Below are 21,744 nucleotides of genomic sequence, written 5' to 3'. Positions count from 1 at the left end.
GTGCCAAAGCTGCTCTGCAATGTCTCGACGTGCACATATTGCATGACCTTGATTCTCATGAATATGTGAAGCAACAGCATGATCCCAATATCCCGGATAATATTGTGAGCAACTTTACCAGGACCAACTTCCCATTATCATTGCTTGTCCATGCGCGCCAGTAGAGGTGGTTTACAATGCTGTGGCACAATTTTTGTAGCACCTGGTGTTGCTTCACGAGTACTGCTGCATGTACTGAGGCCTGAGCACGGAGAAGCAGAGTAATATAATTACACCGGTTAAGGCTAACATTGCTAAAAAAAATGTGCAAAAAGCATCTACACATTTAGGCTACAAATGTGATCAATAATGTTAACAGCGAAGCTTGCCCCCAAATGTACTCTTTCTAATAGGCAATATGTTGTCGAACAACATACACAAGCTGGACTGCACATGTGTGTTATGACGGTGTGAACTATACAAAGGAAATGTGGCGTATTACCTCTTGCAATGTGAAGCATGTCAAAGCGATGATTCACAGATGAATGAGCCTAATTTTGCCTATCGGTGGTGAGCATGCAGACTGTCATCCCTTGCTGGTCAAGGTACTCGATCACCCTTTGAAGGTCTGCTGTTTGCTGGAGTCAACTTCAGAGGACTAGAACACAATTTGTGGCATGTGATAACCTTACATTACAACTTGAACACACAGCACTCACAGACACAGCCCGGCTTTTAAAGAGGAACAATAATGCTGCCATGTAAGTGGGATACGGGGCTGTTCCACGGTTGGGAAAAGGCTGAGCATGATCATACAGAAGTGAAGACGACACAGAGCGTCTCAACACAGGAACCCTCAATTTCTAGCTGATTTCAGCTGCTGTGACTGTTTCGTCTTCTCTGTGCCCAGGCTCAAGCTCCTTCAAACTCATGTAATTTCGCAACCAACTTCTCTGAGAAACTGCGTAGTTCTACATACAACCGCGGACTATAGGGCTCAGCAGCCCCACATTTGTTGTTCATATTGTGTGCAAGCCATAGCACTTATTCGGTCCTTTGGTGCTATCCTCTTTGTCGCTGTCGAACGAGGCAGGTGCCGCATCCCTTTTCAGCGACTTTTGGAGTCCAATCGGCCGTCAGGGGAACGACCTCGTAACATTCTGATGCAAAATGCGTCGAGCACACACGACTGTTGCCTTGATAAGTTCAGAGCACTCGACCACTGGTTTCGTATCACCTAATCACGCACAAAATCATCAATTGGTAACTTGGTACAAAACATCTCCGTTGTTAGCGTACCAGCTCTTTCGCACAGCATCTCTCACAAGATGACACCTGAGACGAAGTTGTGTGTACTGACCAGCCGAAGGATTATCAAATTTAGATGAAGAGAACGGTGCTCGTGGTGCTTGTATGTACGGGCGACTCTCGAATTCGCTTTCAGCCTGACGATTGCTGGCGATTGCGAAACCGCGAGCAAGTCAACAAGCCAAGAAGAGCCAAAGCGAAAGCTGGCCGTGACATCACTGGTTTGAGCGGACGATCGGACGGCAAACCAAAAAATTGATTTCTCCGTAAATACAGGGTGTTTGGACAAATTATTTTGGGAGTACATTTAGTAGGCACCAACCTTTGTGCCTGCTCGCTTTTGTTGTGATATGTGACCTTTAAATAACAGGTGCACTTCTGGGTTCTTATGTACATACAAACACATAAGCTGACTTGGTGTTTGTAATTCCCATCTGCGGCTGCACTTGGGCATAATAGTGGCTAGTACACTTCAGTGCATTATCTTCTCGTTGCAACATGTGCACTTTCCTAACGCAACGCTCGACTAACATTTGATTTCTAGTGTGCGTGGAGCACAGCACTTGCACTTCTGTTCATCTGAGTCCATCAACAAGTCCATCACAAGTCCATCTGGTGTGGCCGCAACGAAATGGTAGTCTTTCACAATAAACAGCCCACATTCTTTGATCTCCAGGTCTCCATGGTTGCTCTGCATGTTTAAGTATTGCTTCTTTGCAGTACACTCCAACTGCAGTCCTTTTTTCGTTGATTGCGTTTGAACTGCCTGCGTTCGCATGATGGTCTTCAAAAGTGATCGCACATCATGGGGTCCCCATCTAGTTTGAACTGTTCTTACTCACGTGTACACTGAGTTGGAAATTGATGCAGTGATCAATCCAATCCTGTAGTTCTTCTACAACTTGGCACTCTGTTGCCTGGTTAACCCTTTGATTGCAGACAGATCGTTGTCTGTGTACAAGTCCCTGACTGTATAAAGCAGCGATGTCAACTGCAGTGGTGCCATCCTTTTGCTGTGCCTCGTACAGCTGTCCCACCACTTCTTTTATGGTACAGGGCAGTGGGGCATGATGTGTCTGGATGCATCCTGCTGAAAAGTGCATAGGGTGAGCTACAATATGTGAGAAAGATATTTACATTCAGTGTAGCCAACGCCTCCTCTAACTAGATGCCTGCCGAGGCGAGCGAGCTTCCATTATAAGCCATCTGCCACCTGTTTCTGCAGTTGTCCGCGGTATGGCGCAGCCTTCTGTACCCCACCGACAATGTGGTTCTATGTGGAACCGCGGAAGAAGCGCAGTTTTGGGGGGGGGGGGTTTCTGTGTATCCTTCAGCTCCCTTGCAGATGGTTACGGGCCTGTCCCTGTAGCCCGACGTAGAACAGTGGAGTTTGGCAGAGACATCCTTTCGGATGAAGGTGCGTTGGCTGCCCCCATCAAGAAGTATACGTATGAGTCTTTTTCAGGATGATGGCCTGGCAGATGGCGTTGCTCGTGCGGTCTGCAGTAAAATGACTGAGCTAGATAAAATGGTTAAAAACCAAGCGAGCTGGTGGCTAAGATCCATGACGAAAACCCGAGACTGGGAAAAGACGAAAAACAGACGACACAACAAAAAGTCTCACTCACTCTTCTCAGTCTCTCTCTTTTTGTTGTGTCGTCTGTTTTTCGTCTTTTCCCAGTCTCGGGTTTTCGTCATGGATTGAGCTAGGATTGACGGTAGAAACATTGATGGAAGCGCGATCAGTGAGGGCTGCCATATCCTGAGAAGACACTGTCATCTGGTCAGTAAATGGTATGGCAGAACGTGGAGATATCAGATTCTGTTCTACAGAAGAGACGTTTGCGGCTTGCGGAGTCTTGCAGCATAAAGTGTTTACCACAGCAGTTGCTACAGGGCAGATTTCTAGCGGTTCGGCAATCCTTTGCAAGGTGCTTGTATTTGCCGCATTTGAAGCAACAGCCGGCTTGTTTCAATTTGTAATCTTTTTGTCAGGGATTAGGAATATGGTGCAGGTGGAAACCGAATGCTGTTGTGAACCGCACAGTATACATCTTTGTATTGCTTTGTTCTGATGCGTGCGTTCTGTGGTTGCTGTAAGAGCGGCGGCTGAGGCGTTTCTGTGAGAATGTACTCCTCGCGCTCTGCATCTGCATCCTGCTTTCTTTTTTACAATTTGAGCTGCATTCGATACAGTAGCCAGAACTGACCCTGTGTGAGAAAATTCTCACCTCAATACCAGAACACTGAGCAGTAATAAGGGGAGAAAAGAAGAGGGAACAGAGAAACCGACGCTCCGCGCGGCCGCAATTTGGCAAAAAATTGATATGAAAACGTTTGTTCGTACCTGGAGTTCTCGCATCCTTATTTGCGGTTATCACAGGAACAGGGCTGCGCAGTGTTCATAGACGATTTTTTCATCTTACCTCGTTCATGCGTGTCGCGGCCGCAGATAACGGGAAGTGCACCAATGATGACTCGGGCCGAGGCATGGCCTGGGGCGACGTGCCGAGAAGCTCCGCACAGCTGCAACATCAGCATCGAAGCAGCAGCTCCGCAATCCATCTGAACTTGGCTCTCGAGAGCATTCCATCACCAGCGGTCGTCACTCGTGCATAGGGATATCGTCGTTTCCACATGCACTTTCATTTTTCATGAAGGTGACGCCGTCCCTGTCGATTCATCTGCCTTGCTGGCGCAGCTGGTGTATTTAGAGCTTCAAAACTTTGCGGGAGAGCGGTTTTCTGTTAAAATATTTTGCTACGGCGTTTCTATCAGTAATGTCCAGCGCATGGTTCGAAAGCAGTGGTTTCATGAATTTCCTGCAGATAAGCTCTAAGAGAGCGTGCCTGTGCCCATCATCATCGATTGTACACCGAAGTGTGGCAGTGCTGTTTTTGACACACGTCTCGAGGGGCCTCTTCAGACGCTCAGGATGACAGAAAATAACGTCCACAAATTTCTTGAGGGTATATAGAGGACCCTTATCGGTTCTGGAGTTGGGTAGGAGAGCCCTCCTCTGTCTTGATGCTTGATCATGCCGTCCAAAACAGAATTTCCCTTCGCTTTGAGAACCAGATTAACGCAGTTCTCACATGGGAATTTTTCGGTCACCACACGAGATATATATCCACCAACAAGTGCAATAGCTGCCATGTCTGGGCTTGGCACGAACGGACGCGACGACGCGCACAGGTCCCGTAATACCTATTGTGCGATCACGATGGTCTTGTCGAGCAGTTCTGTCAGGGGCTCTAATTAGTGGCCGCGACGAACAAAATGGAGTGGAACTGCTAACGTTGCTCTTCTCGGACGATGCCACAATTCCAGTTTTCAGCCTCTTCTCGCGATCGCACAGCGCGCTTCTTACGTCGAGCATGTCATTGCATCCCGCGCTGCGCCTGAGTATGCCGAACAGGGATTCAATTGGATCGCTGGAGAATTAGCGGGTGAGAGCGAACTGGAAACCTCGTTCGCTTAGGAGAAACCGTATGCATTGCACGTTGGAAAGAGTCGTGAAGACAAGCGCGTGGTAGGTCTCCTTCCTGACTGTCGTCCTTGATGTCCTTCAAATATTCAAGGAAATCGGCTTCTAGCCAGTTCTTGGGTCTTCAGTATCGGAGAACTGCCTTGAATCTGGATTGACCTGGTGAATGTGCTGTTGAGAGTTGCTCACATCCATCATGAGAAACCATCTGTACATGGTGGACATAAAGTCGATGGTCGGGCCTGCGTCCGCAAACTGTAAGTCACAAGCATGCCCCGCTTGGTCCTTCATAAAGCTCAAGCCTGCTGTCACTGGTGGTGAAAAGACTTGAATTGCAGTTTTCACACCCATCTTCTCAATATTCGATGGGAAGATGTGCTTCCTAGTGAGGAAGCGCACTGGTTTTACTGTGGACCCCTTTTGCATCTTGTACAACTCCTTTTAGGTACACAGATGAAATTTCCTTATTGGCGCCCATGTCCTTTGCCAAAAACTGGGAACGGATGTTCTTCATTATGTGGCTTTGGTCGAAGGCAAGCATAAAACTTCTCGAGGGGTCCGCAGGGTGTGGCACCCGGGTTCGGGGCTCCCCTTTCGACAATACCTCCATGGCTGCAACATTGACCTTATGGTCATCTGTTACAAGCCGTCACGCCGTTACACGACGTCATATCCTATCTCCTCTGTCCTCTTAATGACGTGCCTCACTGTTTCTGCTAGCAAGTCACCAGTGCAACCCCTTGTAAAAAAGTAGCCCACTGAGATCCTAAACCTCGCGTGGAGGCCACACAGCAAGAAAGACAGGAGCGAGTTGGCGAGCTGATCCTTTTCAGATTTTTGCAAACGTTACTCAAGATCTTCGCTCATGTCAACATGCCCAAGAAAGGAATCCCTTTGTTTGTGATATTCAAGTTTTTGTTTTATGTGCATTTCGTCCACGACGAGGCTACATATTCAGGACTCAGGTGTGTCCAGGGATTCAAGCTCAGTGCGCAGTCTTTTCGTCACTAGGTCGCTGAAGCCGATTTCGCCTGCAGAGATGCCAAGGTACTTTTGAAGTGTACTCCTGCAGGGAAGGGAAAATAGGTTTTCTGCCCTCATGTATTCGTACGACTTCGCTGAAAAGTTGCGCAGTATTATACAGTGTCGAATAGTCGCTTCGGACCACTTGGGTTGCTTGGCACCGTAGTTTAGAGCTTGGTCCATGAGAAGCTTCGCTTTTATGGCGTGTCCAGAATCCCTTGCGACAGCAAGAAACTTGTCCACGTAGCATTCTTTCTTCAGGTGCTCAAATTCTTTTTTGTAGGCATCCACCGTCGCTAGTAGCTTTTCATACCGTGATTTCCAGACTCGTTCTTTTTCACGGATTTTTTTTCTTTCCCTTAAAAGAGCTGGCGAATGAGCCCATGATGTCTGGGTCCCGAAAGATCGCATAACTTGCACGAGCACAGCCAGGCCTGGCGACACTGAAGCGATTCCTGGGCTCCCTCGCCCTCACCAATGGAGATGCTACATTCTGCATTTATTTCCGCTGACACATAGTCGGAAGTCGTTGTTAACCTGATCCGGATAGGTACCCGCTCATTCATTTTCGAGACAGGCGACGATGCACGTTTCCTTTTTCTGATGCTGCTATCGTCTCCATTTTTCCTTTGGACTGGCTGCATGTACGAGGGGTATTGGGGAAATATACTGGGCACAGCTCCTTGCTTTAACATTCGCCTCTTCGTATCGGTCCGGAAGTCACTTTCAGGGAAGTGAAGACTGCAGAGAACTGCGCAACTGGACGGTTGCCAGTCCTTTCTATAGAAATCACTGTCAGCCACTTTTCACGGAGTTCCAAGTCCGCAGGGATCTCGTGAAATGACGCGCCTGTTTGTTTGTTGCGCTCGGACGACGCGCAAAACAGTGCGCAGCAGCACTTCATTTTGCTTTCAACTGATTCCTTGTTTCCAGGAAGAGGCAGAGCAAAAACGTGGGTACAGGGGAACAAAGTAGTATTTCGCCAATTAACTCGCAAAAAAGGAGAACTGAAATATGTTTAAACACAATCTCGCACAACAACTGGTTGCCCTGTGACAATCACGACGTTTCAAACTGCTTGTTAACGTACGCGTAGATGCTCGAGAAAGGAAGCCACGCTGTAGCAAATAAGAACGACACAGTCAAACAAAGCAGCCGGCTGCTTCAGTACTTTTCGTTAATTTGTTCAGTCACATGGTGCCATACCCGCGTATCCTTGTCATTCGTCGTTGTTCCCACCTTCCATCGCACATAATCTGAGCAGTACGAAGCAATAATAATGCCGACCTACTACTGCAACTTCAGTCTGCGACATACAAACATAATGAATAGCAATATTAGCTAACCAAATTCTGTACCTCTGTCCGTGATGCATACTGGCGATCGGCGTTTCGTATTGTCGTCTGCTCAGAGTCCTACCCGTGACATCACTCCTCCGTGTCCGCACGGCGGCGCCACCACAAGATCCCGGCGCCAAGAGGGATAAGGTGCACCCACTGATTTGATTTCTAGGACCTATGCTATGCCCTATCTCTTTAGACCCCCGAAGCAACATTTCTAAGTGGCAATATGTGCGCTGGTATTTCTTTTGCGCTTGCACGGTGTGCAACCACATGCCTTCTGGAGCTTTCGTGTTCATGTTTTTATGCTACGGTGCTCATTAAAAACAAAATCCAGATGTTAGACATGAAATGCACTAGTTTGGAGCGTGCTATACGACGCAGCATAACATGGGAGTGTGTGATTTAAGGAAAGCTTCTGGAAAATGCACAGAATACCACAAAAAGTATAAAATGTGATTGGTATTTTGCTTTACGTCGCTCCTCGTTCCATAACATTGTCGACGGTCTTACACATTGATAAATCGTACGTAAAACTTGTCCCATAGCATTATGCGGTTTCCCAAATACAGAGCGTGCTTTTTTCCTGCAAAAATAAAACGTTGTCGGCATTTTCTTGCTAGAACGGCTGTCGAAACGTCAGTCTATTTCCTCAAAATAATTGACCCTACACTGGGCAAGCGCTGTAAAGTGCTTAACGCAGATGCGTCCTGATGCAAATTGTTCGAGCTCACAAAACACAAACGACGAACATGAGAGAACTGATGTTCTGAGGCTTGAACCGTGTGGAAGGATGAGGCTGAGGAATTCAGAAGATGTGGGTTCGAATCCTACAGCTGGCTAACCTGTTCAGTGACTTTCATCTTTCATCGTACAAACGACGAATTCCAGTCCCAACATCGCACAGAGCTTCGTTCACGGAGGAGTTCGTAGCTGTTGCACTGTTTATTCATCGTGGAACCAGTGGAACCCGGCTGTCTGCCGTCTTCAAGCACAGATACGTGAAGCCACGAAAAGGCGTGGCTGGAATCCACTGACAAATATACGAAGGCGCGTACACATCACAATGCCCGTTCGGGTTCATCAACGTCATAAACATGGCTTCGCCCATGTGTGTTTTGGAATTAATTATCTGTTTCCTTAACATGGTTACTGTACCAAACTGGGAGAGTGAAGGTGCATTTTGGGGAGAGTTGGATGTGGGCTTTGAGAATGTCGCCACCGTTTAGACTGTTTGGGATATCGGCATAGCTGACCTTTACAGTGGACCAATGCTGTTGAAGAAACTAGACATGGTCTTCATGGTAGACGATCAGCGAATTTATTTCTCACACCAGCCGTGACGATGCGCACGACGATGGCAGATGAGGATAGCGTCAGATCTGCTACACTGTCGTATCGCTGGTATCAGAGTCATAAACTGATGGCTCAGTGTACTGGGATTGAAACACCGGAGGTCGAAAAGTGTGGAAAATGCGGCCCCCAATCCTTTAACATGGCTTTTAATTGCCTCCGGTGTCAGTGTATCAAAGCAGATATCACGCACTGAGAGGTTCTAACTGAGCTTGATCATTAGTTGAATGCGTACGATAATGATGATGAGGGGCAGTCAAGCTTTGAGGGGTTGTGAGGCCAAATTAACATTTCGCGACCCTAACTTTTCGACTAATATTGGTATTTTCGTAAGGTTTCATCGACGAAAATTCCCGAATAATAAGTAAACTATTTTCACATGGCGCGTGGTGATTGACATGTTACCGGAGCACATGAGGCTTGTAGCTCACCAATTCGACAGCGATATATCACGTGCTCGTTGAAATGCGTTCTCTTTTCTGATTTGTTTCGCTGTCTCGTTATTTGCCAGTAAATATTCATTGCTGGTGCAGGTTAGGGGTAATTGGAGGTGCTCCCGCATCTGACGCCGCGGGTTGTAGTTGCGGGTGCGTGTGGTACATCTGCGGGTGAGGCGCGGGGACCATGACGCCTGTCATTGGTGGAAGGCATGTGATAGTGAGGGGCAGTGAGTGTGATAGTGATAGGGTGATAGTGATGTGATAGTGAGGGGGTATTGAGGTGTTGTGAGACCCGCCACGAGTTGAAGGCATGAGAGGGGAAAGGCTGGGAGGCATTTGGAGTTCCGAGGCATGCCATGAGCATGACATGCAAGTGACTTTGTGCAGTGACAGGCCATTAGGCCTTGAGTAGTTTTCAGGTCGTCAGTTGAAAGCTGGTGAGAGTACAGCTTGAGGGTGGGGGGGGTGACTGTAAAGGAGGGTGGTGGCCTGTACTGATGAAAACAGCGTGCCGAGGGTGATTGAGGGGTCGCGTACATGAGGTCATGTGAGTTGTTTTTAATGAAATCGACAATGTCAGTGTTTTGTGAAGTGAAGGTGAATGAAGTATCACCAATATGTCCACAGCCGTATTTCTAGTACACTCTACTCGTCCTCTGGGCTGCACCGCTACGACAATCTATGTCGTAATCCCCCTTGCCGAATGTGGATTTTTAGTATAAGTTAGTTTGCCCTACTTTAGCTGACAAGGCCCTAAAGCAGCTTGGCAGCATGTTCATGAGTATCACAAATACAGGGGCGTCGTTTTAGAAAAATGAAGTATTTTGATAAAAGATACTTAAGGTGTGAAACGTACCTTGGAGCTCAGAAACCTTTAATGATATCTAAATGAGTACTCTGTAGTCTGTACGCTAGGCTAAGCGTCATTAAATACCTCCGAAATAACTCGAAGAATAGCGTATGTCTGACAGGGACGCGGAGAGTTTCGGTTCCGCTGTGCCGACTCGTTTACCTTCGAAAGTGATAGTGTTCCCACAGAAAATACCCTCATGTTTTAACATATCCCCACTGAATAATGCTCCAGTGTTTTTCTTTTTTTCAACATTCCTGTAAAAATGGAGAAAGCAGGGCCACTAGGCTTAAAGCCCCAGGTCAGATTTTGTCTTCCGGAGGGACGCGAAATTTGATTGACTGAAGTATGGGAGAGGATAAGGATAATAAGGAAAGGACAACAAGAAAATGGGCTTTTCGGGCCGGCCCGCGATTGGCGTCTGTTATCGCTATCTTTGAATGACAGGGCAGGTCGCCGCACGCGCCTGGAAACATTCCCGTGATGTGATGCAGCGGCTGAAAGTACTTCTACCAAGGTGACATCGTCCCTAACAACTACGATTGTAGTGGCCATCGGATACATCGTGCGGTACTTGTTGTATTCAGTAATATAGTTATGCGTGGATAATGTAAGGAGCTCCAAAACTGTTGATTTCCAATAACCCAATACCTATTTGCAGGGATCCATGATATGAAGACCGGAATGGGAAGGAGTATAGTGTAGCATAGAGACCGGGAACAGGGTGTACTATCGCCTGTGGCGATTAGACACCCCACCTATTGTCAGAATAAAGTTGTTATTAGGTGTAGAGCTGGAGATAACGCTAAACAAGTGCTACGCGCTCTCGAGTACATTGATTTATTTCTGGATGAAGATGAAGCAATGCCTACATTAGGGCAATCAGGGGTCTTTACACACTAGGGTCGCATGTGGCCCACAGTCAGCTATTCTGTGGCCTGAGGCTCTTGTCCACTAAACAGAACAAACTGCCCCCCCCCCCTAAAAAATAATGAAGAAATTGGGAATTACACCAAATGTTCAGGCATCGTTTTTACCCTTGCTCGCCGTAGAGCTGCTGAAGAAGATAAACATATGAGCAGTTCTTTTGGGTCATGAACCTCAACAAGTAATGGTCACTGGGACCTGGCCTCCACGTACATTTTGGTAAACTGCACTGATAATTAAGAAGTAACAGTGAAGAGAAGAGGAAGTGAAGAAAATGGCCTCATCTTAATTATTACGCTAAGTTTATGGGCGTGCAGTAGAGCAGCCGTCTCTCCGGATATCATCCGCGAAACACTGTACGGACCAGAGAGGCGCAGAGAAAAAAGAAGGAGCTGGAACAGTTATGTACAAGGGTCATTGTAATACATTTTTAATTATTGCTACTTTCGCCCTTTTTCACTTTTCGCATTGAAAATCCAAGCAAAGGCTACAATAGAGTGTGTAAATAAACAATTTCAGTGCCCCTGAACGCTGAGATAATCATTCGTGAAGAACTATACACGAAGAACTTGAAACGCCTTTCAAATTTTCAGTGTCCCGTTTGGAAAGGCGGCCTATTAATTTGTGTTGATGTGTCGAGTGAAGTTTTGCAGTGATTAATTTTACATACACCGAGCGCCCAATAAGTGCACGGCGCCTGTTTTGGAGTATGCTTTTTATGCTGGGAAATTTTGCAATAATTATGGTAATTACTTTTCTATCCGGTCTTCCATTGTATCGTCCAAGGTGAATGCGGTTCGCGACTCGATTTGAGCTTGAGTCTCTTGACCAAGACGGTCTGTGACCCTTACTGCACCCACTTGCGGGGAACGTACGGCATGATGGGTGGGTTCACACCCGTCCCTACACATTAGCCGCGTCTACATGAGCTCAATAAGAGCAGGCTGAGTTGACTTGTCGAGTTCGTCTCGTTTAGGTAAACGGTGTCGCATCATGGTGACCCAGCGTCGCGTCAAGTCAAGTCAACCCGAAAGCAGAGGAAGTTGCGATTGCTTCTGGTTCGAGCGAGTACATATAAACAGTGTTGGGTTTGGGTTCGACTCAGGCAGCTAGTCACCTCGACCCGCTCCTCTCGGTTTATGTAAACGAGGCTATAGTGTAATTATTTCGCGCCTGGATAGAACGACGCCAGCTCTCCGAGCATCACGGCGTTTCCTTTGAAGATGACCTGCATCCCGTCTCAGATTTGACAGAGAGCACCAAAACATTTTGTAATATCGGTCTCGAAGGACAACGTTCATCATAAAAGGGTTTAGAAATATCTCAGTACGTCCACGTGTTTTCTCAGCAACGAACGCTCGGCAGAGGAAATTCGCGATTCCAATGGAATACAGGTGGCGCCCTGAGCTTCCAAGATGCGGACGAAAGGAGGTCTCCCGAGCGATGCGAGCGTAGTGAATGCGGTGTCGGTCGAATTACGGTCGTCTGTTTCAGTTTTTAATACGCACAAATTAACATGTTTCATGGAAACTTAATTAATTTTGTCTTGTCGTCATCTCATACTGTGCAGTTGAACTCAGAGAAGTAGGCAGAAACTTTCCGTCCTCATAGTTTGTTTGCAAACGTCGGGAGTCGAGAGAACAAAGAAGGTTTTAGAATCTAAGAAGGCGAAGCAAGGATCAGTTTCCAAGAAGAGTGACATAGCACGTGTTTCGGCATGTGGATTAGTAGTCTGCAAGCAATACCATGCTTGAGTTTCTAGTCCGATAGTCTCTAGCATTTACATGTGAGTGTTGCAAGGGAACAGCAGCTCCGTTTTAAGTGTAGTGTCTCTAGGAATTAGATACTTTTTATCGGAACTTTGAGAAGTAATCATAAAAAAATTGAATGCACAAGTTAACGTGCACATGGGCATTTGCAAGAGCTCAAGAGAACACTTCTTTGTTTGTTGTGGTGGTGATAAAACGTGCCTATATGACGTTAGCTCTGACCCGGATGTTTGCAGAACTATGTGGTTGTATGTCAAAGGTGTACGTGAACAATACATATTTTGAAACCCCTTGGCATACCCGCGTATACCTGACACGTTGTCTTGGCTTAACACCATTCATGTGCACCTATTTAGCATGTCATATGCTGTGCGGCGAACATCTGAACGCATCCGAAGTATTCGTTTTCTGCTGCTCTTGGTATTTACATACAACTTGATGTGTTATTTTTTATACCCTCCTCTTGCTCTGCACCACCTGGGGTGTGGACAACGGATGGAAGTTGACTAGCGCAATATGGTGGGTCCAAGGTGTGTAGACAGCAAGAAGACGCGGACAGAAGAACGACGACACGGACGACTGTCCGGACAAACACAAACACGGTCTTGTGTTTGTCGGTTATCGTCCCCTACCTCGTCTCGGGTTTTCAAGTCATGGAACGTCACCACCAGCTCGCTTGCTACCTAACTTTCATTTCGTTGTCCGCGTTCTTCTGTTCTGTTGTTCTTTTGTTCTGTCCGCGTCTTTTTGCTGTCTACACATGGATTCTACCAACTACCTCGCCTTCATACGCTTGTTCACTATGTGGTGGGACTAGAATTCTAGTTCCACCATAAGGGTTATACAGGACCATGTAAGATTGATGCATAGCTATGAACCAGTATGTACGTTCCCTTCTGTATTTCTCAACTTCATCGCCGGCCCTCGTGATCGATGTCCTTTGCTAATAGCACAGGCAGCGGTAGCACATTGCGTCATTTGCTTCGTCTCCCACACGAATACTTTACAGTCATTAGAGCAATCGTGCTATTGTTGCACAGTCAGAATTGTCAATCACCTACGTTACAGTCCAAAGACTGTTAACCTGCGGTGTTCGTAATATAGGTCCATGCAATACTACCGCTGTTGGGTTATTCTTCAAAATCTACAAGAAATATCAGAGACAAAAACGAGTTTCAGGAGATAGGAAGGTAGCCACGATAACGGTCCCCAAAGTATGGCAAGGCAATAGCAGCGTCTCTTCCAGGTGACATTACATTGCTAAGATAGGATTTGATAACCCTCGATGTACTAAAACCCGCTTAAGTCGAAAGGAACGCTGCAATTGAATGACATGATTTCATTATTCTTCAAGCACCTTACATTTTTTACGCCATGATCGTACGACTGAATACGACAACGCACGAAGGAGCAAACAGGTGCACACTACAGCTATAGTTGTAAGGGGCGAATGTCGCCTTCTTAGAAATATTTTTAACCCCTCGATCAGGCTACGGAAATGTTTTCATTGCAGGCGACAGACGCTGTTGTGTCCTTCAGATGTAGCGATAACGCACGGTGAGCGCCTCACAAACCGGGCTGGTCCAACACCTCTTAGATAGCATCAGGCCTGTACCCCACGTGACACAGTGTCACTCACGAAGGCCTGCTGTGGATGCTGCTATGACGTCAATGAAAGAGCGAACAAGAGAAAAGCTCGGAGAAGCTGGCAAAGCTCACGCAGGCCTCCGTGAGTTGGGCATTGCGCAGGTATTCTACTATCTAGAAAGTGTTGGCTGATCCAGCATTTTCTTGTTATTTTGTTTTCGTCACTGCTTCTCCTTTCCCACTCTCTGGCCAACCAAATTTTCCGTACCTCCAGACGACGAAATCTGTCCTGTGGCTTAAATACAGGTGTGTTAGCGAAGAACAACGGGAAAATACTGCGGCTTCATATGGAAATGAGTACGGAGAAGTTACCGTTGATAACCTTCTGTTACCTACCGAAAAAAAAAGTTCGGTAATACAACAGATTCCCTCCCCACGGACTGAAAACTATTGGATAAATTTTCACACCGAGAGCGCTTCCAGAGAACTCTGGGGATAACTAGGTTGAAACACTAGAAAAGAAGAAGTAAAGGGTAAGCATCGTAATGTACAGGTGACCATATGCCACACTAAAGAAACATAGTCGCTCAATTATAATACTTATTCTGGTCAACGTATGATGTTAGGTTACCTCGGGTACTGCAGAGTTGTATGCCCTACTGGTGCAGGTTCACTACAATAAAATTTTCTGTTCCGTGGTCCAGGTACCGTACCGTTGAAAGACAGGTGCCATTACAAACGACCCGCCCTCGGTAGCTCAGTCGGTAGCGTGTCCGCTTACTGATCCCAAGGTCGCGGGTTCAAACCCGGCCGAGAATGGTGACAATTTGGTGACTGGACCAGTTACGACACCACTGTGGCGTCGCTGATGATCGCAGTTGTCTTGCGGCATAAAGCCCCGAATTATTAAAATGATTATTAAAAACGATTGTCGTTCCGCCAAGAAGATTATTGAGCAAAAGAGAGCTGTCTCCCCGATAACAATCCCCATAAAACAGGAAAACTGTTGTATGTGGTTGAGCTCAAGATCGCGGATTCAATCCCAGCCGAGGACGGTAGCAGTTTTGGAGAGGTAAAGATTGCTTCCAGCACCGTGTGTCGGAGGTTTCCGGCGCACGTCAAAAGAACCCCAGGAGGCCGAAATTATCCGCAGTCCTACCCTGCGTTACGTGCAGCATGTAGCCACACATATAGGCTGACTCACCTTGCGTATAGATCGACTCCAAATTTTTATACGTGACTGAGGATTGTCTGGGAAGGGGGAAATGTTCTCTATCAGATGACACTTATCGCGAGCAAGTACCTTCTTTAGATACTTATGGGAGTAGAAACACACACACGAATAGGCGCGCATGGACCTGGATGTTCTTAGTAGCGCCGAAATCAGCCCTTATTCCGATGCTTGTCCATCGATTCCATCCTTTATTCGTCCTATATTCCGATGCTTCTTCTGTGTTCCAAAAAACAAAAGTTAAGAAAGAGAAGAAACGGTTATGTAAGCGACAAAATTACACAAAGAAACACGGTAGTCCTTTAGCATTTAGCGTCTTCAGAAAACGTTCTGGTTTGGGTAGTATGAAATGTAAACGGATGGGCAGCCTGTGTACACCAGTATTTATTTAGACAGTATATGCAGGGTGTTCCAGTAACTGTCTAAAAGAAGTACGCTCTGTACATGTATAGTACATTACAGTACATGCGTTTGACTGTGTTCCTCTTCGTGATCGGCTAGTATACTTGGACCAAAATGCTCTTCACTTTTATCTCTACTGTGCGATCAACGACATTTACCTATGGGTAATTTTTTACCATCTGCTACAAGTAACTTTGTCCAATTTTAATTGAAAGAAATTTTATTTCTTGAGTGGAACTCCACAATTTGCCAAGGCAATGTAACATCATTTAACAGAAAGAGAAATTTTTAGATATATGATTTATCCTATTCCACTACGAAGTATATTCCATAATGTAATAGTTGGGGCAATACAATGGTAGTTTGCTAGTCTTCCTGACGCTAGTCTACCCTTCTTCCTGGCAATGCAACTCCTCAATCACAATAATCAAAATAAAGTTGCTCTGTGGGTCTCAGAACGATTGCTGTCGATATGGTACTAGTGTGGGGGTGGGGGAATGTATTTACTAACAGAGTGGGGTAGAACGACCTGTTCCTGACGAAAAAAAGTTATGTTGCCATGATAAACTTTGGGTTCAATTGACATGATTAAATTTATTCAATTTAAAGTTTGATCAAACGAATTGTAGCATGTGACCGTGTAACTGTATCGTTGATCGCAGCTTTTCCCCGCAACGTTTTTGTGTTGAATAGTTTTCCATGATTTCTAACGCACCCTGTATAGTTGCTTTTATACAGGGTGTCCCAGCTAAATGCGAACGGATTTTTAAATATATATATATACCACTCTTTCCTAGATGAAGCCAGTTACAATGTAGTATATGCTGAGGGGCACTCCTTAAGAGGGCAGCAGCGAACTCCTAAGACAATGTCCTAGTTAACTTTCAATAATTAACTTTTTAATTATAAAAGATACGAACTTGTCCTAATGAGAACATCTGGTCCCTTTGGACACCTGATATTGTAGCCATTTTCAGAACAAAAATCCGTTCGGTAGATCGTCCGCAAAAAAATTCGTGAAAGAACATGATTTTTTGCTTTATTTTGTTGATTGCGTATCTTCGGAGTCGCGTCATTCCTTCACCCCTAATGCGAGAGAGTGATCTCGAGAATGTAATCGACTCTTGCGTCCTGAAAAAATATTGAAAGAAAATGCAACCGAAATGCAGAGAAAATGCAACAGAAGATAAGGGTAGTTCCGATAGCGTCACCCGATACATTTGTCTTTGTTTTGTTTTCAGAAGTTAAAGCTCATCTTCGACGCATGAGGCGGCACTGTGCTCCTTCACCCTCTCACATTTGGACTGAAGGAAAGACGCCTCTCTGAAGATGCGCAATGACCAAAATAGAGCAAAAAATGGTGTTGTAATTCCGTGTTAGCGCCGCGAAGCAACTGAAATGGTGTTCCATCACGAATTTTTTGCGGATGATCCATCGAACGGATTTTGGTTTGGCTACGGTATCAGGTGACCAAAGGGACCAGATGTTCTCATTGGGACAACTTCGTAGCTTTTATAATTAAAAAGTTAGTTAGTTTGTTTGTTTGTATGGAAAAAGTTAATTAGGACATTGCCTTAGGAGTTTGCTGGTGCCCTTCAGCATGTATTACATTGTAACTGACTTCGTCTCGAAAAAGTGATATATATATATATATATATATATATTAGAAGCTTAGGAGGGCGGTTGACCACGAGAATGAAATATGGAATATAACATCGAACTTGTGGTATGTACCCTTATCTTACCCAGATCCTACAACCGCCGTCGTCCTTATCTTGACAGGCGACGCGAATTCCAATGCAATCCCCGGGCGTTTGCGTTCAACCAACGACTGATGACCCTGTGCCGAAGTGCCCGTGACCTGTATTTCCTGGACCATGGTTTCCACCGACAGCCCCCAACCAGAGTCCTTGCAGCTGACGGCCTCCACCCCAGTTTTGAAGGAGTCACCCAGATCGCACACCGACTGCGGTCCCTGGTACCCCGGCTGCTCCGTCGCCTACCCACACGTACAGCAAGCACTGGAACGCCGGACCCCGTATGGCCGACACTCCAGGAGGCTGCAGCATCGACACAAAGAAGCACACGTGCCGAGAAATCGTCACGATCCAAGCAGCAGGATTGACTAGCCGGTGAGTCAGTACCAATTCACTCTCCACAAATTGTCAGCAGTAGCACTGAGGCGTTCTTTAAGCTCAGAAAAATCGCGGATAAAGTTGCACGCTACACCTCCCATCGTGATACTTTGGCTACTTATCATGAAAACGACAGGATTCCGCGTGGGCTAGAAATCCAAAAAACATCAACCTTCCCCCTGAACCATGAACGCAATGTGCAATGGCTGTCCATTCTTAACAAAGCATCTTTAGACCTAACTAAAATTCTAATTTCTCACTGCCAAGATACTATCCAGTATCTATCCGAAGACGCCGACGCCATTAACAGCACTACCCCGTTGTCACATTCTCATAGATCAGAGTTAGACAAATTCCTCCAAAAGAAAAACGTCCACCTGAAGCTCCGAAAGCAAAAGAAATTATTTAGAGACAAAATCGATTGCCCTCCAACTCATAATAATTCCACAGATTCGGCATCCCCTAATTCCGAAGCCAGTAGCAATACTTCACAACTACGTCCAGATACTCCGTTAGACAGCAACAGCCAGTTTGCCCCCGACATCCCCACACTAACCAAATCTAGCGTAGTGAACCTTTCTTCCCGTGACCTTACACCCGCGGAAATCTATCTACTGGAGAAGGGATTATCGTTTTGTCCCAATAACAGTAAAATCGATGAATATCAGCTACATCTGGATCTTGACAACTTTGCGCGGCGACTACGCCTTACGGAATACTTCTACGACAAACCGCAATCAAATCTAAATCCTTTCGGTATAAAATCCGATTTTACTCCCAACCCGAACCGAGATAAAAGTCTTGATATGTATATCAAAGCTGTTCAGAAAGATATTCTCAGTACTTATGCAAGCTCAAACAATCGGAAATTCCGGCACAATCTTACGAAAGCAGAACAGCAAAGCTTGTCCGCGCTAGAAAGCAACGAAGGTATCATCATCAAACAGGCTGATAAAGGAGGTGCCATAGTCGTAATGGATAAGCAAGCTTATGTGGCGGAAGGACTCCGTCAACTTAATTGTGCAGACTTTTACAAACCTCTCGAATCCGACCCCACTAATGAAATTGCCGCAGATATATGTAAAACACTAAAACGGTTAAAGACCACTAAGAAAATTGGCGATGCGCTCTACGAATACTTACTTCCTAAAGACCCTAAACCAGGCCGATTTTACATGCTCCCTAAGATACATAAACCAGGCAATCCCGGAAGACCAATTGTGTCCAGTAACGGTACCGCTACAGAAAATATATCGTCCTTCGTCGATCACGTTCTCAAATCTATCCCCCCTAAATTACCTTCCTACGTCAAAGATACCAACCATTTCCTTCAAACTGTATCGCAAGTAACCGTTCCCTCAAGCTGTCTCTTGGCAACGTTAGACGTCACGTCCCTTTACACTAATATTCCCAACGCAGATGGTATAGCAGCGGCCGTTTCAGCATACAAAAATCCACCTGACCAGCCGTATGATCCTACTGTCCTCACCGAACTGCTAACACTTATTTTGACCTCCAATAACTTTGAATTTGATAACAAGCACTATCTGCAAGTTAACGGGACAGCTATGGGCACGAGAATGGCCCCCAACTATGCAAATATCTTCATGGCATCCCTGGAGGAAACATTTCTCGAATGTTCCGTGTTGAAACCACTTGTGTACAAGAGATTTTTAGATGATATTTTTATCATATGGCCTCATTCTGAAAGCGACCTTCTCACGTTCATCAACCGGTTCAACCAAATTCACCCTAACATTCAATTTACCTCCCACTACTCCGCCTCCACTGTTACCTTCTTGGATGTGGAAGTCAAGTTACAAGACGGCGGCATCTCAACCAACTTATACCGGAAGCCTACAGATGCTCAGCAATACTTATCGTTCCGCAGTTGCCATCCAAGGCATACTAAATTAGCCATACCTTATAGTCAGGCATTGCGCTACCGCAGAATATGCACTAACGATGCCGAACTAGACAACCATCTCCAACGACTAGAACAAACCTTCATTGATCGTGAATACCCGGACAAACTTGTTAAAGACGCTATAGCCAGAGCAAGATCCACAGATCGCCAACAATTGCTCCAAAGATCTCCTCGAGCCAATGGTAATTCTGCAGTAAATCTCACTGTCACATTCAATGGCAGCGTTCCTAACATTAGCCGGATACTCAACCGCCACTACACAATTCTTTCACAATCTGATCGGATGAAGGAAATATTCTCACAGCCACCGCGCGTAAGTTATCGCCGGGCGCGGAACATCCAAGACAGACTAGTAAATGCCAAAATTAACAAACTTCCAGAAAATAACATTGGTTGCCACCCTTGTAATGCAACTAGATGCCAAATTTGTAAATCAATGCAAGCCGCTAACTCTGCAGATAGTACCAATTCAAATTATCGGGTCAACATTAATGGCGACTTTAACTGTAATTCTTCCAATGTTGTCTATCTTCTTCAATGTAATGAATGCAACGCCCAATATATCGGACAGACAGCTACTTCATTTAGAACGCGATTCAATAACCACAAATCTGACGTCGCGAAGAAACCTAATCTGCCAGTGTCGCGCCATTTCAGTAAACCAGGACACTCAATTACCAATATATCTATTTTCATCCTGCAGTCAGGCTTTCTTTCCCAGCGGCTCAGGGAACAGCGTGAGTCTTATCTCATTCATAAATTTCAGTGTCAGATAAACGAAGATCCAGGAATCCTTTCTACTATTCGCAACCTGCATTCCTAATCCAGCACAATACATACACTCTTTTGTCTCTTTTTCAGGCTCACGGGTATTTCCTCAAGGTCCTGCTGCACAGACCCGGTCATTCCCCTTTCACTTAGTCACCAACCTATGTTAGTCATGACAAAAGCGCATGCGCTGCTCTCTTTCCCTTGTACATAACCCTCTCCCATATATAAAGCTTGTTCTTGTCACCAAACCCCAGTCCCGTCGAAGGCAGCGCTGACTGCCGAAACGTCGACCCCTATCCCTATATGTCTTAATAAACTCCCCTTTGTGTTTTCCTGTAAGCTCTTTGTCGTCTTCTGATTTTTCCTGCTTATATATATATATATATATATATATATTATTTAAAAAAGCTGTTCGCATTTAGCTAGGACACCCTGTATGCCACACTCTTTTGTTGCGAAATGTTCAGCAGATACATATCCAACTGTCGTGTTTGCAGAGCAAATCCGTAATTTGGATAGCTGGAGCAAAAAATGTTCAAACGTGCTCGCTCACTATCTACAGTGTTCAGGTTGAAGTTACAAGGCAGATGTCTTGTTCGAGTGCTTCTTTCCCAGTTTTGGAATATTCTTTTTTCCATGATGGATGATGATACCTGTCAGTTCACTGCTTGTGTAAGCCTTAGGTCACTTACAAGCAGTTTATCACCTACAGCGAAAAGAAATGGAAACGGACACCGTTATGAGGGCCACAGATATTTCCGGTATTTCGCATTAATGCCGTTATTGAAAAGCGCGACAGTAGTGATCACGCCGCCGCCGCCGGCTTAAAATGGGCCCAACGCCGCCCCCGACAAAAATGCATCGGCGCACGTCCCTAGTTGTCACATCTGCCCCGAAGGCATCGGTTGTATATTCGCATGCTTCCGCTCGTGTACAGGTTGGAAAGCAAAACAACACACGTAATACCGTGCTTCAGCACCACATGTATTCAAAGTTTCTCACATTTGTGCGCGTTTTCTTTCTGCTTATTTCTTCTTCTTCTTTTTTTCTTTTTGTCGAAAACCAGGACGGAACGCAACCTCAGCTACCTCGACCAAGCTCGAAGTTCAAAGCAGACACAACTGCCGAAGGCACTATCGCTGTCATATGTGACAATGACAGCATAAAGTTTTGCTTTCACACTCGAGTGTGAAAGCCGCGAAAACGTCTCAATTT

This window comes from Ornithodoros turicata, chromosome 4 (assembly GCF_037126465.1).
Source record: "Ornithodoros turicata isolate Travis chromosome 4, ASM3712646v1, whole genome shotgun sequence".
Taxonomy (NCBI): Eukaryota; Metazoa; Arthropoda; class Arachnida; order Ixodida; family Argasidae; genus Ornithodoros; species Ornithodoros turicata.
Note: the sequence above shows the minus strand (reverse complement) of the source record.